Here is a 24,917-nt window from a genome sequence, read left to right on the forward strand (position 1 = left end):
TTCTTGTTGAGTTTTAAGAGTTCTTTGTATGTTTTGGATAACAATCCTTTACTAGGTATGTCTTTTTTCAAATATACTCTCTCAGTCTTGTGTTTGTCTTCTGATTTTCTTGGTGATTCTCTTTTAATACATCGCTATATTATTTGTCCTAATGTCTTTATCAGAATTTTTGCACATTGAAGTATAATTTATCTTCTCTGTGTTATTCTTTTATACTTTGTTATATACATTACATTAAAATGAGTTGAGTTTTTTGTCTCTTTTTCTATTTCCTCAAAAATTTTGTCTATGACTGGGATTATTGCCCCATGGATTTTTGATAGAATATACAGATAAATCAGTTGAGAGTGATGAATTCTTCATAGGGAGATTTAAAACTAGAAATTCAATTTCTTTAATTATTATAATACTTTCATATTTTCCACTTATTCATGAGAGCATTTGGGAATCTATCTGTTTTTAGTAATTCACACATTTCACACTTTGTGTTAATTTCACAAAGTTTTGAACAATAAGCTTTTCATTATTGTCATTTTCATCTTGTCTTTGGTTAGGTCTGTGTTTAATAGTGTTTACTTTCTCACAGTTATTATTTCATCAGTTCTGCTAATATTTTAAGCTTTTCAATAAACCAATTTTTGGTATTCTTTATCCTTTTCATTGTGTTTTTGTTTTATATTTCTTTAATCTCTTCTCTTGCCTGCATTAATTTCTTCTTTATACTTTCTTAAGATTTAGTTGGCCTATTTTTGCAAATTCTTGAGTTAATATAACTTTCTGGTTTCTACCTTATTTCTCCAAACCCTTAAAACTACAAAATTTCCTCTAACTATGTTTTAGCTATTTCCTACAAATTTTGACTTGTAATAATATTGTTACCAACTGCTCTAATTATTTTCTAGTTTCCATTTTCATTTTTTTCTCTGACTCATTGGTTATATTGAAGTATGTGTTTTATTTTATAAAAGTTGTGGTTTTTCTCTTTCTGTTTTATAAAAATGAATTGTGTTATTTAATTGAGAGAAAATTATCTCTAAGATGCTAAACGCCATTTTGTATTTGTGCTTGAGTACTCTTTGCATTGTTGCTTGTTATTTAAGCTTAACATATATATTTTATATGTATAGAATTTAAGCTTATATATCAGCTCTACAAATATAAACAAATATAAGCTTACTTGCTGCATCTAAAAAAATCTTTTTTCCTTAAAAATTATTTTTTCTGTTTCGTCAATAAATTACTGAGAGAACTGTCTGAATATTTCCTAGTACAAGATGGATTTGTCAATTTCTCTTTATAGTTTTATAAATGTTGTTTTATAATATAATTAAATTTATGTTATAAATTACATAATTTTAGGATTATTGTATCTCTGTCTCTATTAATAGTTTTCTTTTCTCCAAAGTCTATTTGGTAATATTAAAGTTTCCTTTTGGTTGTTGTTATTTCCCTCCAACCTTTACTGTAAACTTTTTGCATGTTTTGTATCTCTTATAGTTTATACCTATATTTCATGTAATCCAAATTTACAGTTTCAGTTATTTCACTGGAAGGATAGTAAATCTGTCTGCGATTATTGATATATTTGGAATTATTTCTACTATCTTAATTTATACTATATTTTGCCTCTATGTTTGTGTGTATTTGTGATATACATTTCTTTTGCTTTTCTTGCATTTTTTTTTAATCATAAGGCTTATTTTCTTTTGCTTGTTTTTTTCTCTCATTAAATTTATGCTCTCTCTGCCACATTGGAATTTTTGCTTTTGCCTAAAGATTGGCACCTGAGCTAACATCTCTTGCCAATCTTCCTTTTGTTCTTTTTCTTCTTCTTCTTCTCCCCAAAGCTTCCCCCCAGTGCATAGTTGTATATTTTAGTTGTAGGTCCTTCTGGCTGTGCTATGTGGGACGCTGCCTCAGCATGGTCTGACCAACATTGCCACGCCCATGCCCAGGATCTGAACTGGCAAAACCCAGGCAGCCAAAGTGGAATGCACAAACTTAACCACTCGGCCGCAAGACTGGCCCCTGGAAGTTGTATATTTTGTTATTGCTTTAATATTTTTAAAATTTTTCTTTACTGCGTTTTGTAGACATGCTAATAATCAAGTTTCTCTCAATAAAAAGTTGATCATTATTGTTAGCTTATTTCTGAACAGTACAGGACTTTAGAATGTATTAACTTCCTCTCTCCACCCATATGCATGCTATTATTATCCTATATTTTAGTTTTAAATCCAAAATTGAAAGATCTATTGAACGCAACAGTGAGCAAATATGTACTTTATTATCAATCTTCCCTGGAAACTGAATTTCTCAAGTGAATATACTTTGTTTTGTTTCTCTCTGCATCCCAGCAACTAGCACATTGCTTCTAGTTATAATAGATGATTGACAAATATTTTTGAAGAAATGCGTAACATATATGGTGGATAATATAATTATGATTTGGTTGTTTTAATTCTCTTCCATTCTTGCTACATCAGGATGTAAACAGAGTTGACCTAGAATTATTTGTAAGCATATATATATATATATAATATTTATAAGCATAATGTTTCACAGTATTAAAATAGAAATGTACCAGCTAAATTTTTAATGTTCAAGAACCTTAGGCCAAAAAGGTGTCATGGTCAGAATTATTCTAGCCAATAAAACCTGCGTGAGCAAATATCTTCTCTTTCTTCATTTCTCACAGGTGACCAGGTCAAACATCTCATAACAGCTTTTCTTAATGCATCTGCCTCTTAACTCTAATGAAATTGCCTCTAATAAATGTTTAATCTTTATTTACAGTTTCTTTTTCAATTCTGGCACACTTTCTAGGCAGGCATTAGGATTAGTGATGGAGCAACGTTTTTATCATTTTCAAATCACAAATATAGTGGGCATGCTACATAATTATTTACAATTATTTACAATTATTACCACTGTAAACCATCATAGTAGATAAAATATGATATTTATTGTAGGAAAATATAAGTTTATAAAGGAGAAAAGTTTGGCAATTTTCATAATCAAGAAATAAATATAATATAGCTGAACGTATAACAAGTTGAAATTAGTTGTCAAAGAAAATGAGGTAGACTCTTGAAAGCAGATGGAGTAGGAAGAAAATGGGTCAGGTTAAGAGCGCCCATTGAGTTTTAGAGTTGAGGGAAACAGAAGTGGAGAAAAAGGTAGGACTTCACTTAGAAAAGTAACTAATTAAATCAAGAAGAAAATAAACACAGTAAAAAACTTTAATATTACAAATTTATTTATAACTTGAATATTTTCAGACAATGTTATGAAATGGGAGATACATTTGCTCACTTAAAGAAAAAACAATAATTACCTAAAGCTGTTGTTTTAAGCAATGATATTCATTTCAAAGGCAGTGGGTATATACATTTTTAACAGGTGTATTACCCTCCCATACTAGCCAAACTACTTACCTACCTACACAGACACACATACAGACTCTTTTATTCTGTTAGTCTCTATCCTTAAATGATCTACTTAAAGGAGGAAATCAAGAAGTGGCAGTTGAAAATATCAATAAAAGGTTATTAATTCTAATTTAAACACTAATTTTATTAACTGTTAACCATCTTTTCTCTCTCTCTCCTTGATTTAGCAATATCCTTCAATATTCAGTGGTCTTTCTCTGTTGAGAAGGATCTGACATGGGTATGAAAGTTGTTCTCAGATAACAGAAATAATTTTCTCACCAAGTCATATTCCCAGGCTCAGCACTACTTTCTGCTGAAGGAAGGAGTTCCCTTTCATCTAATTTGCACAAAGGTGCCCATATGTGCTAGCAGCAGCTTTGTTTGCTAATGAATGAATTTTGTAAAAAATGATTTTATTTATGGAATAAAAATATCAGTGTGAGCTTAGAGCTCTGGTTTACAATCTTCACATATCTTTATCGTTTAGTGGTTAATTTCACTAGTGACATTCAAATGCAACTAGTGGCAGACATTGTTCTAGGCACAGTAGATACAGTAATGAACAAACAGGTTAAAAGTTCCAGTCTTTCTGGTGTTTACGTTATCATCTGGAGGAAAAATAAAGCACAGTTTTATAGTGTACATCAGTGCCAAACACTCTTATTTCATGTATATTAAATAATTTAGTCTCACTGCAATCTTATGAGACTCGCACTCTACTGTCCCCATTTCGCAGACAGGTAGCGGAGGCTTAGTGAGATCAAGTAACTTAGCAAGAATTGTACAGATAGTAAGTGCCAATGCCAGGATCTAAATCCACGCATTCTGGTTTGAAAGTCTACATTCTAAGGGGCCTGGCCCCGTGGCCGAGTGGTTAAGTTCATGTGCTCCACTGCAGGCAGCCCAGTGTTTCGTTGGTTCGAGTCCTGGGGGCGGACATGGCACTGCTCATCAAACCACGCTGAGGTGGCATACCGCATGCCACAACTGGAAGGAACCACAACGAAGAAAATACAACTATGTACTGGGGGTGCTTTGGGGAGAAAAAAGGAAAAAAAAAATCTAAAAGTCTACATTCTAAATCCATATTCTATACTCCCTGTATAGTAGCATGTTATCTTTGAGATGTCCATTATTTTTAAATATAACAGGTCTGAAAAATGAAGCATTCAAATCACATAATCATATCAATTTATGCAGCGAAAGAATTCAAAAAAGCCCAACACCCATTTGTGATAAAATTTTTCAGTAAACCAGGAACAAAGGGGAAATTTCTCAACTTGATAAAGATTATCTACAAAATATCTGTAGGTAACATCATATGTAATAGTATGAAACTCATTAAGATCAGGCAAAAAGGCAAGGATGTCCCTTCTCACCCCTGTTTTTCAACATCTTACTGGAAGTCCTGGTTAACGCAAATAGACATGAGAAAGAAATAAAAATTATACAAGTCACAGAATGGGTGAAAATATTTGAAAAACATGTATCTGATGAAGGAATCATCCAAAATATACAAAAACAAAACAAAACAAAACAAACCAACCTGAAAACTCAGCAATAAGAAAACAAACAACCTAGTTAGAAAATGGGCTAAAGAGCTTAACAGACACTTCACCAAAAAAGATATTCAGATGACACATCTACATATCCACACATGAAAAGATGCTCCACACGACTTATTATCAGGGAAGTGCAAATGAAAACAGCAATGAGATACCTTTGTTCACTCGTTAGAATGGCCAAAATCAAGAACACTGACGACACCAAATGGGGGAGAGGATGTGGAGCAACAGGACTTCTCATTCACTGCTGGTGGGAGTGCAAAATGGTAGAGCCACTTGGAAAGAGTTTGGCAGTTTCTTAGCAAACTAAACATATTCTTACTATATAATTCAGGAACAGTGCTTATTAATATTTACCCAAAATAGTTGGAAATATATATGCACAGGAAAACCTGCACATGAATGTTTATAGCAGCTTTGTTCATAACTGCCCAAACTTGAAAGCAACCAAGATGTCCCTCAGTAGGTGAATAGATAAATGAACAGTGCTACATTCAGACAATGGAATATTATTCAGCGCTAAAAAGAAATGAGCTATCAAACCGTGAAAAGACATGGGGGAAACTTAAATGCATATTACTGGGTGAAAGAAGCCAATCTGAAAAGACTACATACCATGCGATTCCAACTACATAACATTCTGGAAAAGGCAAAACTGGAGACAGTAAAAAGATTCTTTCAGTGGTTGCCAGGAGTTAGGGGGAGGGAGAGATAAATAGGCAGAGCTCAGAGGGGTCAGTGAAAGTATTCCATATAATACAGTAAGAACGGATATGTGTCATTACACATTTGCCAAAACTCATAGAATGTACAACACCAAAAGTAAACACTAAGGTAAACTTTGGAATTTGGGTGATACGATGTGTCAACGTAGGTTCATCAATTGTAACAAATGTACCGCTCTGGTGGTGGATGTTGTTAATGGGAAGGCTATGCACATGTGGAGGCAGGGGTGGGAAATCTCTGTACTTTCTGCTCAGTTTTGCTGTGAAATTAAAATTGCTCTACAATTCAAAGTCTATTTAAAAAAGAGAGAGAGAGAAGTGTTCTTCTTTGCTTATCGTGAGGAGAAGAACTGGGGATCTGCTTGTTATTTTGTTGCTGCTATGGTTGTTGCTGTTGTTTTTAATTCTCCAAATTCCCTTTTTCTTTTGTATCTGAAAAGAGAAAGAAAAAAACAGTGAAAAGAAACCAGAAGCATGGGTTTCTCATTGAGTAGCCACATTAAAATTTTAGATTGTTAACGATTAAAGAAAGTTTGCATTTCTAAGAATTTGAAATAAATGACAAAAAGAGACTGTTACAAATGACGGAAGAAAATAATGGTAGCAAGGTAATTTGTGGGGAATAGCAACATGGCTGACTTTTTTATTCACAATGCAAGATGATTCTACAGGTATAGAAATTCTCTCTTTCATGTAGTGCTGAAAGTGTCAACCTTATTTTGAAAGGCTTAATTTTATTAAAACATTTTATATTAACTTGTCTTATGAAGCACATTTTATAGATCAATCCATTCCAGTGAACACTGAAAGTGAACATAAACACTACACTAATTCCCGTCTATTATAATTCTGTTGCTTAAATTTGCCATACAAAAATTATTATTTTTTAATTCAGGTTTTTACTTTGCTTATACTCATTGAAACATACAGCCACTCTCAAAAATAGTCATCTTCAGGAAATGTCATTGAGCATTTATAGAGTTTCTGTTACTGTGTCTACTGCTTTAGAGGTAAAACAATGGTTTCTACTTCAGGGACATTAAGTCTAAATGAGTTGTGTACAACAGAATCACCAGAAAGGGGTTTCTTGTTTGTTTTCAATTGTTTGTCATAAGAATACTGATAATGTTAAAAAGAGCCTAGAGCAGTCTGTGATAAATTATGTCTTACAAGAGATAATGGGAAATATTAATTCTCAAGGCAAGAAGGTAGAATTTTGTGGAGGAGGTGGGAACTGAAAATAGGCTGAAAGATGGGAGAAGAGAAAGAATCTGACATTTCTTGCTCACTGATTGTGGGGCAGACACTTTGTTCTCTTAGTCTCTTTGGCTACTCATAACAATACTATTCGGTTGATTATTATTATTTTCCATTTTAGAGATATTTACCTTCATGCTAAGTAAAATAAATTGACTTGCCAAGGGGACCCAGTTCATAAAGAAGAGAGTCAGAGTTCAAATGTAGGCTATTTGTAGCTAACATATTCATATTTTTTCCCCATAGATATAATAGTTTATGAATATATGGGAAATGAGAGAGACAAAAAAAGTTCAAGCAGAAGTGAAATAATTAGCAAACCAATCTACTCAGTAATTGCTCTGAGATCACTGAAGGCAGGTATTGAATCTCAATATTTGAGGGAATTGATTGCCTCTGGGGCACCACCTCTTGTCCTCTCAGTCTTAACCCTTACTATAGCCACTGCAGCAGAGACAAATTCAAACAGGCATTGGCCATTTTAATGCAAGTGTAACCTGAGAGCTTGGAATTCTGTCCAAGATTCAGAAGTTGAGATGGAGGGCCTGAGACCTGAGGGAACCCTAGGCTTAAGCATAGCAGAATTGCCTAGAAATTCATGCCCTTGAGTGCAACATTCAATCAGGACAGATTAGGACTCTTGGATAAATTCTTCACCTTTTCTTCACTCAGGCACACAGTCCATAGAAATTTTTTCGAAGGTTTTGAGGGATTGAGGAAACAGCCCAAAAGATATGGCCGACTCCATAATACATCTGACCTTTAGTCCCATATCCTGGGATTATAATCTCAAATAAACTATTCAGGGAGAAGGCTTTTTCTTGGGCTCTCCTTTCAAGGAGAACACAGTAGCATAGAATAAAAAATCAGCCCATGTCCTAGAGAGCTGTTCCAACTCTCTGTTCCAAGCTGTCAATGCTTATATCCCATCTATACTATACTCTCTGTGACCATCTAGAGAATGTCTCAACATCCACAAGGAACAAATTATTTTTCTCAATGTTTTTGATTTCATCATCAACATATTAAATTGAAGTCCATCTCCCCTTAGAGTCCATCAACCAGTTCCACTTACCTCTTTGTGGGCATGTGGTATAATTATAATATTTGTATTATGTGATAGAGATATCTGCAAATGCTTGCTCTATTATATTTCATCATCCATCATTTCAACGAACATATATTGAGAATATTCTATTTGGTAGACAAAATAAAAGATTCTAATGATACCCATGTGAACATATAGAATTTCTCTTCAGGGAACTAACAATATGAGGGATGGGTAATATAAAGTGAGGCAATATTGAAGAGTCACTATGATAGAACACAGTGGAAGTCCTGAGAGAATATTCTAAAAAATGCGAACATCTTCATGAAGTCAAGAAAAACAGGGCAAGATGAATGCCAGGAAGAAAGGAGAGAAGGAAGAAAGGAAGGAAGGAAGAGAGCAGGAAAGGAAGGAAAACAAAGAGAAATAAAGGTTGGGAGGATAAAACAAAAGTGTAGAAATAAAAGGCCAAGAGCATTAGAGAGAAAAAATAAGAGGAAGAGAAAGGAGAAAAGAAGTAGAATTATAATGGAGAATTAAAAAATGTGTAGATTAGGGCCAGCCCAGTGGTGTAGTGGTTAAGTTCCCTCACTCTGCTTCAGTGGCCAGGAATTTGCAGGTTCAGATCCTGGGTGCAGACACACCCACCACTCATGAAGCCATGCTATGGTGGTGTCTCCCACATACGAAATAGAGGAGGATTGGCACAGATGTTAGCTGTGACAATCTTCCTCAGCAAAAAAAAAAACAAAAAAAACCCCCCAAAAAAACGCTTACTTGCTTCTGTAGAATATCATTTAAGTCTTAAACGTGATAGCCTCATTAGTGACAGTTGTAGTTCAAATTACTATTAGTTTTAGAGAAGAGGAGAGTTCTATAATACAAATCTTGAGGAAGAGAACCGACAAAAGCTTTCTACTTTCAAAAACATTTGACATAAAATCCATGGAAGACATAGTGTACAAATAAAGATTCGCTTTGGTTATTTTTGATGATTTTTGCTAAAGTGTCTTAATTTTTTACTTATTATCACTTTTTAATAGCATATGCATGCCTATGGAGAGAATCTCTCTCAAAGGATAAACAAGAAAGGGGATGCACAAGAAATAACTGTCTATGAGGAAGACAACCCGAAGACTAAGGACAAGAATAGGAGGAAAAAAACCCTTTCACAATGTTAATTTTAAAAACTCTTTGATATTTACTAATGAAAATAATGACAAGATAATTTTGTTGAATAGAATTTATTTTTCACTGTTTTGATATAGATAGCAGCTCTTTCTTTTTAGACACTTGTTTTTTGAATGAGCTTATTTACTTTGAAACCGTTTTCCCATCACTGTGTCAAGTCCTTGACATGTCAGTGACAACAAATAACTTGAGCTACTCTCCAGTGTCAGAACAGCAAGGAGCGTCTTAGCACTCAAGGGTAAATTAAAGCAGAACGCGTGTTTCAGTGCCATGTTGTCTTTCTCATGCCCTTTCTGCAAGCAGTTCTTTAAATCACTAAGAAGAACACAAAACTTTATAAACTGTAAGGAGTGGTTCTACAGCCGTCTCCGTCTCACAATCTTGATTGGAACTACTGCTAAGTATTGCTAACATACATTTATAAATCATGAAATTCTTAGATACGCTTTGCTCCTTCTCCATAGAAGCTAATGAATCTCTCTACAAAAATAATCCATTAATTTGTGATATTATTTATTTTTAAAAACCTCTGGTTTTATCAAGACCTCTTGAAAATTACCCTGCCTGATAAATTTTCATTCATTCAGTTGAAGCCTAAAGCCAACTGTCCTGTAGTCCAGACTCCACATTTTGCAAACCCTTTGGATGTGCAGAAAAGCAAGGAACACAGAGCCCTTCACAAGTCTCTCAGCCCCACGGGGGAGGGTGGGAAGGGTCTTCCCCAGAGCTGTTTCCTGTGCTGAGGTACCTTCCCAAGAGAGCCTGAACTCAACTTGTGTTTTCGTGTCAGAGTAAACACTTCTTTTTCAATCTCCAGTATCTCAGTCACTTTCATAATAAATGAATAGGTAGCCTATATCTATACAATAAGGGCATATACAAATCTGTTGCTCAGCTAATAGTTCTTAAAATAAATTTGAAAAGCAATCCACATTGAATGGCACTAAAACAGTACAGGCAAATTTATAAAGCCTAATCATAACCATAGACTAATAATTAACTTATTAATAGAGTAAGCCTATGTAATATATAAATAGTCATTTTAGTGGAAGACAGTCAAATTATTTAGTGATGTGTGGATAAAAGCAATGATTATATAAATGTTCTTTTAAACGTTATGTTTGCATATTCAATTATAATAATATTATTTTTAAGTGCAAATAATTAACTGCATTTTTTATTCATGGTATACACATAGGTATTACTTATTTTTACAAACACCAGGATTTAATATTTTGGTTTAATACTCTTTATTCCTATAAATTGGATTTTTAGTAGTAAATTGCAAATCCATAACGCTACATGATGAAGGAGGGTGGGGTATTACCGTAACTGCTTCTGTGTAACAAATACTGGAAAACTTAGCAACTTAACCATTTTTTCTTGCTCACAATGTTGTAGGTCAGCAATTTGGAAAGAGCTCAGCTGTTAGTTCTTGCTTGAGATCTTCCATGAAGTTATGATCAAATCTTAGTGGAAGCTGCAGTGATGTGAAGGCTCAGCTGGGTAAAATCCACACAATGGCTCACTCACTTGGCTGACAGTTGGCGCTGACCATCAGCCATGAGCTGATCTGGGGCCCTTAGCAGGTGTGCCTACATGATGTCTCACCATGTGGTTTGGGCCTGCCTTACAGTATGATGGCTTCTCCTATAGGTCAGCTTAGGGCTCCAGCAAGTTTTCCAGTGAAGAAAGCGAAAACTCCTTTGCCTTTTGTTACCAAGCCTTTGAACTTTCATACCGTAATTTCTACAGTTCTCTAAGGGTCTCAGAATCACAAGTCCGCCCAGACTCAAGAAAAGGAGGTCTAGACCCCACCTCTCAAAGAGAAGAATCAAAGGCTTTGTGCCTATTTCTTTTTAACCGTCACATGAAGGAATGAAAAACATTACATCAGGGGTATCTGAAAACTCAATAATTTGCAGAATTTGAGCTTATGTACTCACTTTTAAATATAGAGTGAAGTCTATACATCAGTCTTTAGAAAGGAACAGCATTTAGCAGTGGCAGTGATCTCACTGTGACTTTGTCATATATGCCCTAAATATAGGTGGACAAAAAAATCAGGCAGTTTAAATTGAAGTGTATGTGATATATGGAAACATCAACATATTTGGGTATGAAATGATCTAACTTACCATCATTATAATAAAATAGCCAAAGTGGTGTGGTGGCTAAGCAGGTTTACTAAAATCGGAGAGCAAACTTTTCCTTGAAACTTCAACTTGCAAAGAAAGAATGTGGAAGATAATCACAACTTAGAAAAGATGAACTGATGTAGGATAAAACAGCCATCTAAGAATAAGAAAGAAGAAAATCCCAAATTGAGCCAGCCCACTTCTTTGGAGAGAGAAGATAAGAGAAACATCATTGTTACCTTTGGGGAAATCTCAAGAAAAACTTTGTAGAAAGGCATAAGTAATTCTCCATTTGTTGTTTCACACTGAGGAAAGACTATAAAATATAAATATCTATTTGTTTAAGCTTTTTAGTGGTTTCCCTCAAAGTTCAAATCCTTATAGGAGACATAGTGAAATACAAGATTTATAGAAATTAGGAAGCCCTTAGATGTAATACTAATATGCTTCCTACTGGTCTATGATCACAACTATATGCTATCAATCTGAGGGTTTTAGGACCATAACTATTATAGTCAGTATACAAAACTCAATATCAATAAACTAGGACAATATTTTATTCACGATATTGCTAAATATGCCTCTGTATAATGATATTCCTTGAGCTATATTATAGTATTAGGCAAATGCAGATGTTTCTTTCTGAAGAATAATCTCATCATTTATTTTCTCCCACTTAAAATATCCCCTCCTTGAGAAAATGTTTATTCATACTCCTTAAAAAGCCTTAGAAGGATCTTTATGCTTTTACCTCATCCAGCATAACATTGTAATTTAAAGGAAATTTTACGATTTTGTTTGTTTCTGATTTCTGACTAAGTTCCATCTGCTGCTTTCCTTTGTCGTTCCCTGAATAACTCCTATTTGATGCTGAGGTCAGAAATTACCCTCTATATCATTCTTAAACTTTTTGTTTTTACTCTTTAAAGTAGGGGGAAGCATCAACTTCAACAACTTCAAATTGTTCCCATGACAACTTGTACAAGTGCCCATGGTAACAGCACGATTGTCTAAACTATACACCAGTTTAGTTAAAATTGGAAAATAGGAAAACTCCAAACTAATATCAGAGCTCTGACACAATGCAACTAGTCGTTTCCAATTTTTCACTTGTTTACTTTTTACTATCTTCATAATGTCATAGGTTAGAAAAGTTCTTCTGGTAATGTCATGGTCAATATTCTAATTCCTTGATGCTGCTCTCATCCAGGTAAATAGTATGTCTATAAAGTCTTTCCCTTTATATTGATGTATACCCGGCATGCATATTTCCACATTCTCCAAACTCTGTTTCCTTTTCAGCATAAATTGCATTGCATATTGTCATATAAATAAGTGTATGTCACCTCCTCTAGTGGAGGAAATAATATCTCCTATTCATCAGGGTATATCTTATTCACCAGAGTACATCTCAAAATGACTAGTCTCATGCCTTGCACTTAGCATTCAGTGAATATTTGTTGAACTGAATCAAATCAAATTAAATAAGGGTCAGTCATCAGGATTCATAATATCACTCTTTCATCCAGAGAAAGTTAAGTTATAGAGTCATAAATTCATCCAGCTTGTCCTCAAAATAGAATAAAGACAAGAAAATGATGTAATTTTCGAGATAATATTTTTAAGGAAATGCAGATTTTTTTGTCTTGGTCTGGTTGTTTTATGGTCAGGTAGTTTTCTTTACCCAGAAGTGTGTATAGAGTTTTTAATTTCACTCTATTTTTGATTGCCTCTCTCTTCTACTGCTTGGCAACTTTTACATTATACAGTCATTTGTCACGCAATCAGATCTCCAGTTGCCATTACTGGTTAGCACACAGCTCAGAGCAGCAGAATGATAGACTTACAGAAGGGTCAACTACGTGCAAGGCTTTCAAGAAGACTTTGTGAAACCAGGTACTCTGTCTGGAAGAATGATCATCCAAGAAAGGCAATGGTCTAGAGCAGTTGTGAATATTATTCTCCATATACAGTTTATTCCTCAGAATATAAATTCTACTCATTACTGGGACTCTTCATTGTCTGTGACTTTAAATTCTATCTTTAAATATGCTGAAGCTATCACAAATTAATATTTTATAATAATTTGCTACTGCTTCAATTTCAATAAATGTATGAGGCAGTATAGTAAAAGAAGTTCATTTTGTTCACATAACTTGTGATGACTCATCCACTGGCTAGTCTGATATCATCAGAGGTTTTCTTCAATATTTTTTGGTAAATAAGCTATATTATTCATTTCTTTATTATCCTGTTTTTATAGGCTAAGATAGAAAAATAATAGTTTGAATTGTTAAAATTCCTTCAAATAAGTGTTTGCATATTGAAATCCAGTTTGGTAGTTTAATCAATTATATCATTTATTCTTTGTCACTTCATTTGCACTATATGAATATTGTTTACATATTATATGAGTCAATATCACATATTTAAATTGCCATATGGTATGCATATAGATCACTAGAAGAACATCATTAATTTTATAAAAAACTCAATTTTGACATTTTGCTTAAGCTTTTTAAACTACTTTACCAAATATACTGCAAATTTCCTTTTAAAAAATTTTTAGCAATTATGAATTCTGGTGAATAACTATTTGTATACAGTTATGAATGCCACTTAGCTATTTGGTTATGATAGTTGGTGTAAAATACACAAAATTTAGCAAATGGTAAGGGAAATTAAAATTCATATTGGACATATATTTTTGAGATTTTATTCTGTTTCTTTAAATTTATTTTTAAACTTATGGATAATAAAAAATTTAAGGATAAAATGAAATGCGAAGCTGATTATACTAGTTTAGAAAACTGTGGAATTGAATAGACAGGAGGAACTAAAGAACTGCAGCACCAAGTTTCAAATTTGACTCTTAACAAGAGACTGGAAATTGATGACATGGTAGGAGTTGAGAAAGGTGGTACCAATATGATAAGGAGAATGCCAAATTTGATGCCCTTCTTGAATAACTATTTCTCAAAAGTAATACTTCCCAGTGGGACTTTGTGGCAATATTTGGACAACCAGAAGAAATCTAACAGATTCACTTAGGTGACCTGGAATTAATCTATTTACCAGTTGCCAACAGCAGGATAGTATCTAGTGTTGTGGGGTTTTAATGGAGGTCAAGAATATAGTTGCAGTGTAGGGGAGAGGCTATGTAGAAGTCTATGAAATTGGCTTCTAGGAGTCAAGTGATTGATTCATAGTGTTCATAGTGTATATTGTATAGGAATTTCTCTTCAAAGATCTGATTATCCATCCTTGCATGATAGTCTGGCAGTCATGAGCAATAAAAAACTGAATTATCTGGAAAGTGATATTGGCCTTCCAAATCTAAGATATGTTCTTCATGATACAGTTTTATAAGTTGTACTTACAGAAATATTCCTTAAGGCGCTGAGTACTAGTGTCTAAATTTATCTTTGTGTGTGTGTGTGTGTGTGTGTGAGGAAAATAGGCCCTGAGCTAACATCTGTACCAATCTTCCTCTATTTTATGTGGGATGCTGCCACAGTGTGGCTTGATGAGTGGTGCTAGATCTGCACCTGGGATCCAAACCTGTGAACCCTAGGCCACCAAAGAGGAGTGCACAAACTTAACCACTAGGCCACTGGGCTGGCCCAAGTGTCTAAATTTATATGAAGCAAGGCAGGAGGTTAAATGGGGACATGTTATATGCACAGAAAAGAGATGAATCAGTTCAATAGAAGCAGAAAAAGCATTTGGTAAAATTCAACACTTTTTCATAATAAAAATTTTCAATAAAGTAAGTACAGAAGGAATTTACCTCGACATAATAAAGGCAATATGTGAAAAGCTCTCAGCAAACTTTGTACTTAATGGTGAAAAACTGAAAGCTTTTCCTCCATGATCAGGAACAAGCCAAGACTGCTCACTCTCGCCACTTCTAACCAACGTATTACTGGAAGTCCTAGCCAGAGCACTTTGGCAAAAGAAAGAAATAAAAGGCATCCAAATCAGAAAAGAAGAAGTAAAAGTTGTCCCTTTTTGCAAATGACATAATCTTATATGGAAAAACCTAAAGAATCGACATGCACACAAAATGTTAGAACTGATAAACATTTAGTAAATTTTCAGGATACAAAATCAACATACAAACATCGGTTGTTATTCTATACACTAAAAATGAGCTATCTGAAAAGGAAATTAGGAAAACTTTCCCATTTATAATAGCACCAAAAAGATTAAAATACTTAGGAATGAAATTAACCAAGGAGGTGAAAAATATACACTGAAAACTACAAAACATTGATGAAAAAAATTAGAGAAGATAGAAGTAAATAGATGGATTGGAAGACAACATTGTTAAAATGTCCATAGTCTGCAAAGTAATCTACAGATTCAATGCATATCTACAAAAATACCAAACACAGTTTTTGCAGAAATAGAAAAATAATTCTAAAATTCATATTGAACCAAAAAACACCCTGAATAGCCAAAGCAAACCAGACAAAGAATAAAGATGGAGGCATCACATTTCCTGATTTCAAAATATGTTACAAATCTACAGTAATTAAAACAGTATTGTACTGGTCTAAAAACAGACAAAGACCAATGGAACAAAGTAGAGAACCTAGAAATAAACCCATGCACATATGGCCAACTGATGGTCAACAAAGGTGACAAGAATACACGATGGGGAAAGGATGGCCTCTTCAACAAATGGTGTTGGGACAACTGAATATCTACATACAAACAAATGAAATTGGGATCCTTGTCTTACTCTGAACACAAAAATAAACTCACAATGGGTTAAAGATCTAAACATAAGACCTGAAACTATGAAACGCCTAGAAGAAGAAATAGGAAAAAATCTCCATGACATTGATCTTAGCAATGATGTCTTGGATGTGACACCAAAAGCAAAAGCTACAAAAGCAAAAGTAGACAAATAAGACTATATCAAACTACAAATCTTCCACACAACAAAGAAAAGAATCAGCAGAGTTAAAAGTCTATGAAATGGGAAAAAATATTTATAAACCACATACCTGATAAGGGCTAATTTCCAAAATATATAAGGAACTCCAATAACTCAATAGCAAACAAACAAACAAAAAACAAATGAAAATATGGGCAAAGGAATTAAATAGACACTTTCTCCAAATAAGACATACAATTAAGCAAAAGTACATGAAAGTATGCTCAATGTCATAATCATGAAGGAAATATGAATCAGAACCACGAGGAGCTGGCCTGGTGGCATAGCAGTTAAGTTCTTGTGCTCTGCTTTGGTGGCTTGGGGTTCACCGGTTGGGATCCCAGGTGTGGACCTCTGCACTGCTTATCAAGCCATGCTGTGGCAGGCGTCCTACATATAAAATAGAAGAAGATAGGCACAGATGTTAGCTCAGGACAAATCTTCCTCAAAAAAACCCAGAAAACAAAAAACGCGAGATCTTGCCTCATACCTGTTAGGATAGCTATTATCGAAATAAAATAAAATAAGTGTCGGCAAGGATGTGGAGAAGTTGGAACACTTGTACAATTTTGGTTAAATGTAAATTGGTGTAGCTGCTACGGAAAACAGTATGGGAGGTTCCTAAATAAACTAAAAATAGAACTACAATGTGATCCAGCAATCTGACTTCTGGGTACATATCCAAAAGAATCAAAATCAGGATCTTGAAGTTACAACTGCAATCCCGTGTTCACTACGGCATCATTCACAATAGCGAAGGTATGGAAACAAACGATATGTCCATAGAGGGGTGAATGGATAAAGAAAATGTGGTGTATAAGTACTATAGAACACTATGCAGCCTTAAAAAAGAAGGAAATATTTCATATGCAACATAATGGATGAACCTGGGGGATATTATGATAAGTGAGATAATCCCATCACAGAAGGACAAATACTGTGTGATTCCATTTTCCTGATTTACCAAAAAAAGTCAAGCTCATAGAAACAGAGAGTAGAATGATGGTTGCCAAGTGCTGGGAAGAGGGGAAAATGGTGGGGTTGGTGCTCAACAGGTATAAATTTGTTATTTACGATGAATAAGTTCTAGAGATCTGCTATACAACATTGTGTCTGTACTTCACAATACTGTATTGTGCTTTTAAAATTTTGTTAACAGGGTAGATCTCAAGTAAGTGTTCTTACCACAATAAAAAATTTAAATGCAAAGAAAAAATAAAATAAAATTGGAGAGGAAAAAGTAACAAAAATGAAAAGAAATGAACATGAGAGAATAAATATTTATTAAATTACAAACATAATAGCTAGTTAAGCAAAGGTTCCTTTGAGTGGAGAAAATTAGTGATTAAATCCACAGTTGTGGTTATTTAGGGGCAGGTATCTGGTGAGTAGTCCCTTGGCTCCTCCTGATTTGGCTTGTGTCCTTGTGAAACATTAGATTTTAGGGTTGAAAAGGAATCTGACTTCCAATTAATGATGGCAATTTAGCTATATATATTCTTTTCCCTCTTGAAACTTCACTGAAGTGAAAATAAAGTTGAAGACATTAGTTCACAAGTAAAAATAGAAATATAAAACAGAGTAAACAGGTAATTACAAAAAAATTCAGATGAGAGAAGATCGATGCAATAATGTAACTAACTTATAGGCAGCAATCCACGTGACTGAAGTGAGCCAACGAGCCTTCACGTAACCGCAAACAGGCTCACAACTTGACACAAAAAGTCCTGCTGGCCGTTCCACTGACATGTAAAATTCTATGTAATGAACAGTAAGACTAATCAGTCACGATGGCTTTTTTATACTGAATGACAGCAACCCAGAGTCTGGCCTCCAGACGGAAGATGGCTGGAATCACAAAGGACAGGATTCAAATACATTTGGTGGCTGCTTGACAAAAAAACCTCCCTCGCTCAGTCACCTGACCTTACCCTGAAAGTACCTGGGCTTTGTCCTCTGAAGGCAAACTTTCAATCAAGCTTTAATTCTGACTTTTAAATATGAAGTAAATTAAATTGCCCCAAATATTGCCAGTATTTCAGAAAATTCTCCAACCAGAAAGAAACAAGAAAGCAACTACCACAACGAAATAAATGTGAAGAGAACAGAGACACTGCTGGGAGTAAGAAATATAGCATTTTGCTGAGTAGTGTACAATATTTATATAGTAATAATGCAAACACATACTAATAATCTAGTTAAAATTGGAGAGTAATTACCTATGGAATCGAGGGACAAGGAAATGAGGGGTTGAAACAATGATGATCCTCATTTACCATAATATCATGGCAATAAATAAGGTCTAAAATTTCTAAATTAAAAAAAAAGAAATAGAAGTATGTTATTTAGAAACATGAAGGCAGGGTCCATCAGCAACTAGTAAAAATTAGAGACTTTTTGTTCTGGGAGTAAGACTCCCAGGACACTTGTTGGTATTATAATGTTCATTAACTTTTTAGTAATATTTATTCATTAAGTTATATTCATTCATTCTATTGATGAAAATATAGACATTTTTCTAACAGAAAATTCAATAAATTGTTACCTAAACTATGACTAGCACTATAGTTAGAAAAATATGAAATAAATATTTTTATTCATATTTACCAAGAAAAACGACATTATCAAAACCACAAAGGGTATGACTGTTCTCATATATTTCTCGATTCTGGCAGATTGCACTGATCACGCTCTAGACTTTGCCTTTCGGAGGCGTTACGGGGCAGGGAGGGGGAGGAGGGAAAAGGGGCTAATTTAATGGCCATGCACCCTTTGTGCAAACAGAGTAGCTCATCTTGTTATGGAAAGGATTATTAATATCATTATTAATATAGCTTCAAGGGACCTTTCCAGAAGTATTCCTTACAATGAATGAGCTGTCATGATGGTATAATAAAGATTAAAAAGTCACAAACTGAAGATGAAAACCTTTTTCTGCTTGAATAAAATGTCAAGGATCAGAGAGGTGTTTAAGCTCCTTAAGTGTCCCTGGTTCAGTTCAGGCTTTATCTTGAACATTTTCTCAGTTTTCTCTATCTCGGCATTCTTTTGGGTAGAAAAAAGTTCTTAAAGAAAATAATTGTATTTCTTTGTTCAAAGCATAAGAAATAGATGGGCAAGGTAGTGATTCTGCTGAGCAAAAATATGACCTATTAATTCCCTGAAATACCTGATACTTACGCAATACCACTCCCTCATTCATTGTGTTGGAATGAATGTCTGTATAGAAAGGTATAATAAATTTAGGCAAAATAATATTTATCTATAGGAACTAACCGGAGACAAAAGAATAGCCTTTTAGTGACGAAAGGAATCTGTTTTCCTCAAGTTCAATTTAAGAGCAGATGATCATTTTCTCGTGTAATGTCATTGCCATGAAAAAGCATCCAGCCCCTGTGTGGACCATTTCAGGATGGAGCTGACTACTTTCGGCTGTCTCCCATTCATTTGTAAAGTAGCTTTAACAGTTAGAAATTCTTTAAGAAAAAAAAAAAGTAAGGAGATGAATCTCCTTATTGATTATGCCCTCTCTTCTTACTTTTGTCTCTGATGAAATATAGATTAAGCGGATTCCATCATTCAAATGACAGTTTCCCAAAATTTTGAAGAGAGTTATTTGGCCTCTCTTAAATATTCAATGCTAACTCTACCCAGTTCTTTCAATCATTTTTCTGCGAAATAATTTTTTTAAGATCTCTTAATATATTGCCTGCATTCTACAGCAAGAATCCCAGTTTATCAATATTCACTTCAAAAGTAGTGTCCCAAACTGAATAATCTTATTTCAACTGACTTCAGAACCACCATAGAATGTACTAAGAATGTTCTAACTTTTATCTCTTAGCAACACTCCATATTTCAATTATTAGATGCTATGGTTGTGTTGGATATTTAGCAAAATTATTCTCTAGAATTTTTAATAAAGAATTTAATAAAGAATTTCAAATTTTAAACTATTTTTTCCACATTGTCATATTGTGTTGGATTATTTTAGTTTCTGTTTTATACGATTTCATACAAAAGTCTTAAAATTTTTGAAAAGGACTGACATTTATCTCCACTGATAAGTATTTTCAGTCCCTGCCCCTGAACACATGTGAGAATATGAACACTAGGCAGTAATGGTGGAGTTGATTTGTTGTGGTGGTAGTGGTGATGGATGTTGCTTTTTGATGTTCTTTCTTATGCTAGATGTTGAGCTCTGAGTTAGTGACGCCATATTCATCCATGTATCCCAGACGTTTATCCTCTAATAAAAAAGCATTCATTGTTTACCAGATAAATGAATAGATACATGAACGAGTGAATGAAATTGTCTGGCAAACTACACACCGAACTGTATTAATCATTTATAAATAAGCTTTTATTTAATTCATTTTCCATTTGAGTTAAAAATTACTTCTCTTAACGTACATATAAATTGAATATGATGTTTATTAAGCACTTGGCTCACACTTTAGTTGTCCAATAGCACATTCATTTAAGCATAAATATATCCTTAATCATATTGACTCAGACAATATGTTAAAACTGATGTTTTGGTTAGGACTATGAGTAAATCCATGCTGGGGAAGTGGGAAAGATAAAAACATGGAAACGGAAGCAGGTGTAATAATGCCATATGTCTTATATTGTATATCTTTTCTTTTTCTTCTCTTTGGGAAAAAAAATCAGTACAGTAAAATTTGAATTAGCACTCAGAATCTTGTCCCTTATGAACTATGCAAAACTCCTAGACAATAGTGAAGTCAGAACAGCAAATATCAATCTGCCAGAAGACAATTTCATATTCTTTACGTTATAAAGAGAAATGAAATTTTCTGTTAATGCAGGTGTTACCTTGCAAAAGGTTTTTCAAAGTTGGAGAACCAAAACTTTTTTATGATTTATGGTGGTAAGCTATATTTTGGCCTTAATGCAATTTCAAATGGAAAAGAGAATAAGCCTGAATTAAAAATTAATTTAATCTGTATTCAATTATACATTTTAAATTATCTTTTAAATATAATATACTTATATTTTCTTATAGTTTAAGTTACTTTTAGTGATGTTATTTTAATCAAATTAAGTCTTTTAAAGCCCTTTCTATCAAACAGTCTGATAAATGTGACACTACAGCCAAGGAAACCTGGTATAAATGGACCAATCCCAGTTACATATTAACTTAAGAATTTATATAAATTATCTCAATAGTTATTTATTAAATACAATAAATCAATGGCCTCCATTCAATATTAGAGTTCTAATCATTAATCTATAAACCTAAAATATTTCACATTGAAATTGTAATTTTGCTGAGACTCAAATTTCATTTGCACGTATGGAGAGAATCAGTTAACTGGAAATTGAGTCTCATATACTATATTAGTTTTCTATTGTTGCCATAAAACATTTTCGTATGCTTAGTGGTTTCAAACAGGACAAATTTATTACCTATAATTCTGCAGGTCAGAATCCCACATCAGTGCCACGGGGCTAAAATCAAGGTCTTTGTGGAGTTACATTCCTTTCAGGAGGCTCTGTGGGGAGTTTTCTTGCCTTTTCCAGCTTCTAAAGGCTTCCCTCATTCCTTGGCTTGTGACCCCTCCCTTCATGGAGGCAGCATCTCTCTATCCCTGCTTCCATCGTTGCATCTCTTTTTTCTGACCACACCTGGGAAACATTCTCCCCTTTCAATGGTTTATGTGATTAGATTGGGTCCACCTGGATAATCCAGGATTCTCTCCCACCTCAAAGTGCTTAACCTTAAGCCCATCTGCAAAGTCTTTTTTTTTCCTGTGTATGGTAACATATCCACAGGTTTCTGGGACTAGGGTATAGATATTTGTGGGGAGTTCATTATCCTTCCTACTACACATAATATCCAGTACAGTTTCTTTGTTTTTGCATTTATTTTTCACTATTTTTAGGGCAATACACATGCATAGTTTCTTAAAATTGCCATTAGCTGAGTGCTACAACCTTAAAATTTAGCAAAATCCAGTAAGAAAATGCCCAGGTAGCAGATATAGAAAAAAATGGCTTTTATTTCCAAAGAAACAATTTTGAATACTTGGGGACTTTTAATGACTTCAGGTTAAATCTCTTCAGCCTGTAACAGAAGAGTGATAATTGAAAAAAAACAATAAAAGAAGTAAAAAGGAACATTTTTGAGAACCTGCTATACAATAAACATTATGTTGAAAACTATATAATTCAGAGGACACAGGAATTGATTTATTCCTTCTTATAGGGAATATTCCTTCTCTGATTCATTGATGTTGGTGCCATGTGACCACCAATGCAAGTTTCTAGGAATATGTGTATAATAAGTCAAACTTTGTACTTGGAGAATATCAACCATAATGAGATCTAAGGAAAGTTAATACATGTTTGTCAAATAATATAACAAATGTTAACCTAAGTATGCATAGTTTGCTAGCTGAAAAATGAACATAGGTGGTTATTATCCTTGGATGGCAGAAAGGATAGAAATTAGAAACACTTCTCAAAACTAGGTGCTTCTGTTATAAGATTGTGAGCTTCTTTTGGGAAAGGAGTAGGCCTTATTAAGATTTGTGTCCCCATGGCTTAGGATTGTTCTGAACATACAGTAGGTGTTCGACATAGGTTTGTTGTGACAAGAGATTATGAGTCAGGTTGGAGGGAAGAAACTAACATTTATGGATTATTTTCCAAGTGCTGACACATCTCCCACATTGCTGAACCCAATGACTATATATGGAAAAGAAGAGGATGCCTATTATTTTGATGAAGATTTGGAAACTCAGAAATTAAGTGACTTGCCCCTCAAAAGACACCTAGCAATTAAAGGGCAGAATCAGGATTTTGTAATTGTGTGGAAATCAACATAGATCTGATTCCAAAAATCATATTATTTCTGATCTATTGGAGTGTAATAATTTTTAAAACTAATATGTCTTTATGGTAACTTAAAATGTTTAACTTCCTCAGAAGAACCTCATATATTTCTTCTCCTTTTTATGAGGAGAACACATCCCTGGTGGAAAATCAATTCCAAGGTTAAAATTAATATTTTACCTTCAGCATGTTATCACCAACTAAGAGAAATTTGTCAACCATTACTTCGTTCAGTTTTCATGAAGCAAATTTTTTTCTTTGAGGAAGATTAGCCTTGAGCTCACATCTGTGCCCATTTTCCTCTATTTTATATGTGGGATGTCTGCCACAGCATGGCTTGGTAAGCTGTGAGTATGTCCAGACCTGGGATATGAACTTGTGAGCCCTAGGCCACCAAAGCAGAGTGTGCAAACTTAACCGCTACGCCACAGGGCTGGCCCTGGCAAACATTTTTATTTTAAAAATACAAAATTAAATTCCTATCCGAAGGTACAGACGCCCTGAAGATTTTGATTTGCCTTTTCTTGGAGTACACTCTCTTACAATTGATAAATACTGAGGAATACCTACATACCTACCTCAACGCATCTCTGAAATTAATTTGTATGGCATTTAGTCATGAAATAAATTATGAATTATTTAGAATGAAGAAAAACGATAAGAAAAAAGTGTGAAAAATCCTAAACTTGTGAGAAATAACATATTTTGAGGAGCTGGATATTAATGATCTTTGGAGTGAACAAAGGAGATTAGCGAATAATACCAATTGTCATGATGACAAACTGGACAAAGAATTGGAAGATCATTTAATCAACACTAGGAGTAAGGCATAAGGTGTAAAAGTAAGGTAAAAGTTATATAACGAAAGCAATGAGACAACTGGCCTAGTTGGTTGTATTATGAGGTATGAAATGAATTTAGAAATACATGTATGTGAAACAAAGGCATTCCTTTCCCATTACTCACTTGTCTATGTACTATTTTAAAGCAAAAAATATTCTAGTATTTTTAGTAAAAACAACTAAATAATTGATTCTAGTAATGAAGCTATCTGATGGTAAATGTGAGACCATATCTAGTAATTGTGTTTCTATTCACAAAGACCTTTATGTTACATAATTTAACCTTCACAGTAGGGCCTGTAAGCCTGAGTAACAACTTGGTGATATAAATTTTCTAAAATATAAATTCAGATTACGCTATCCAAACATACATATGTACATATATAATGTATTTCAACATAGATATTTTAAGGGATCATTGTTGTATTATAAAGATCAAAAAATCTATCTGGAAGATCATGAACAAGAACATTACATTTTCCCTTATTATGATTCTCTATACATCTGCTTCTCTATTTCAATTCTCACCGATTTTAATGCATAAGATAACGCCTTAGGTGATTTCTGTTTTAGTTTTTATGACTTTAGCCATGCTTCAATCAGTTTGATGTTACCAAATTAACATTCAGAAACACTTAGTTTTCTGAAAGCATTCTTTGTGATATGAGTAATTTCTGTTTTTCTGTGATTCAAAATTATTGTCTTTGTTATAAAAGTTCATAATCTAATTCTCTATAATTGTGTGATTAATGCTTTCCTTTGGAGGAAAATCATTGATTTCTAAAGAAAAATTACTTTAATAGTTAGGTATATTTTATCTAGCTGCATTATAATAACTTTGGATTTATAAAATTTAAAAAACAAAGACTTTTTATTTCTAACTGATTTCAAATGGTTCAGAGGTATCTTGT

The 24,917-nt window shown here is 33.8% G+C and overlaps 1 long non-coding RNA gene across 1 annotated transcript in view; it reads right to left on the reverse strand.

Moving 5' to 3' along the window:
- Window positions 1-24,917, reverse strand: part of LOC139076390 (uncharacterized) — a 115,173-nt gene that overhangs the window by 14,277 nt on the left and 75,979 nt on the right. Inside the window, exons 3-5 of the long non-coding RNA XR_011527956.1 lie at window positions 11,359-11,515; window positions 11,167-11,260; window positions 5,155-6,156 (exon numbers count right to left, since the gene is read on the reverse strand). This is a non-coding gene — a long non-coding RNA (uncharacterized lncRNA). The remainder of the gene's footprint in view (window positions 1-5,154; window positions 6,157-11,166; window positions 11,261-11,358; window positions 11,516-24,917) is intronic.

The sequence above is a fragment of the Equus przewalskii genome, chromosome 16, assembly GCF_037783145.1.
Source record: "Equus przewalskii isolate Varuska chromosome 16, EquPr2, whole genome shotgun sequence".
Lineage (NCBI taxonomy): Eukaryota > Metazoa > Chordata > Mammalia > Perissodactyla > Equidae > Equus > Equus przewalskii.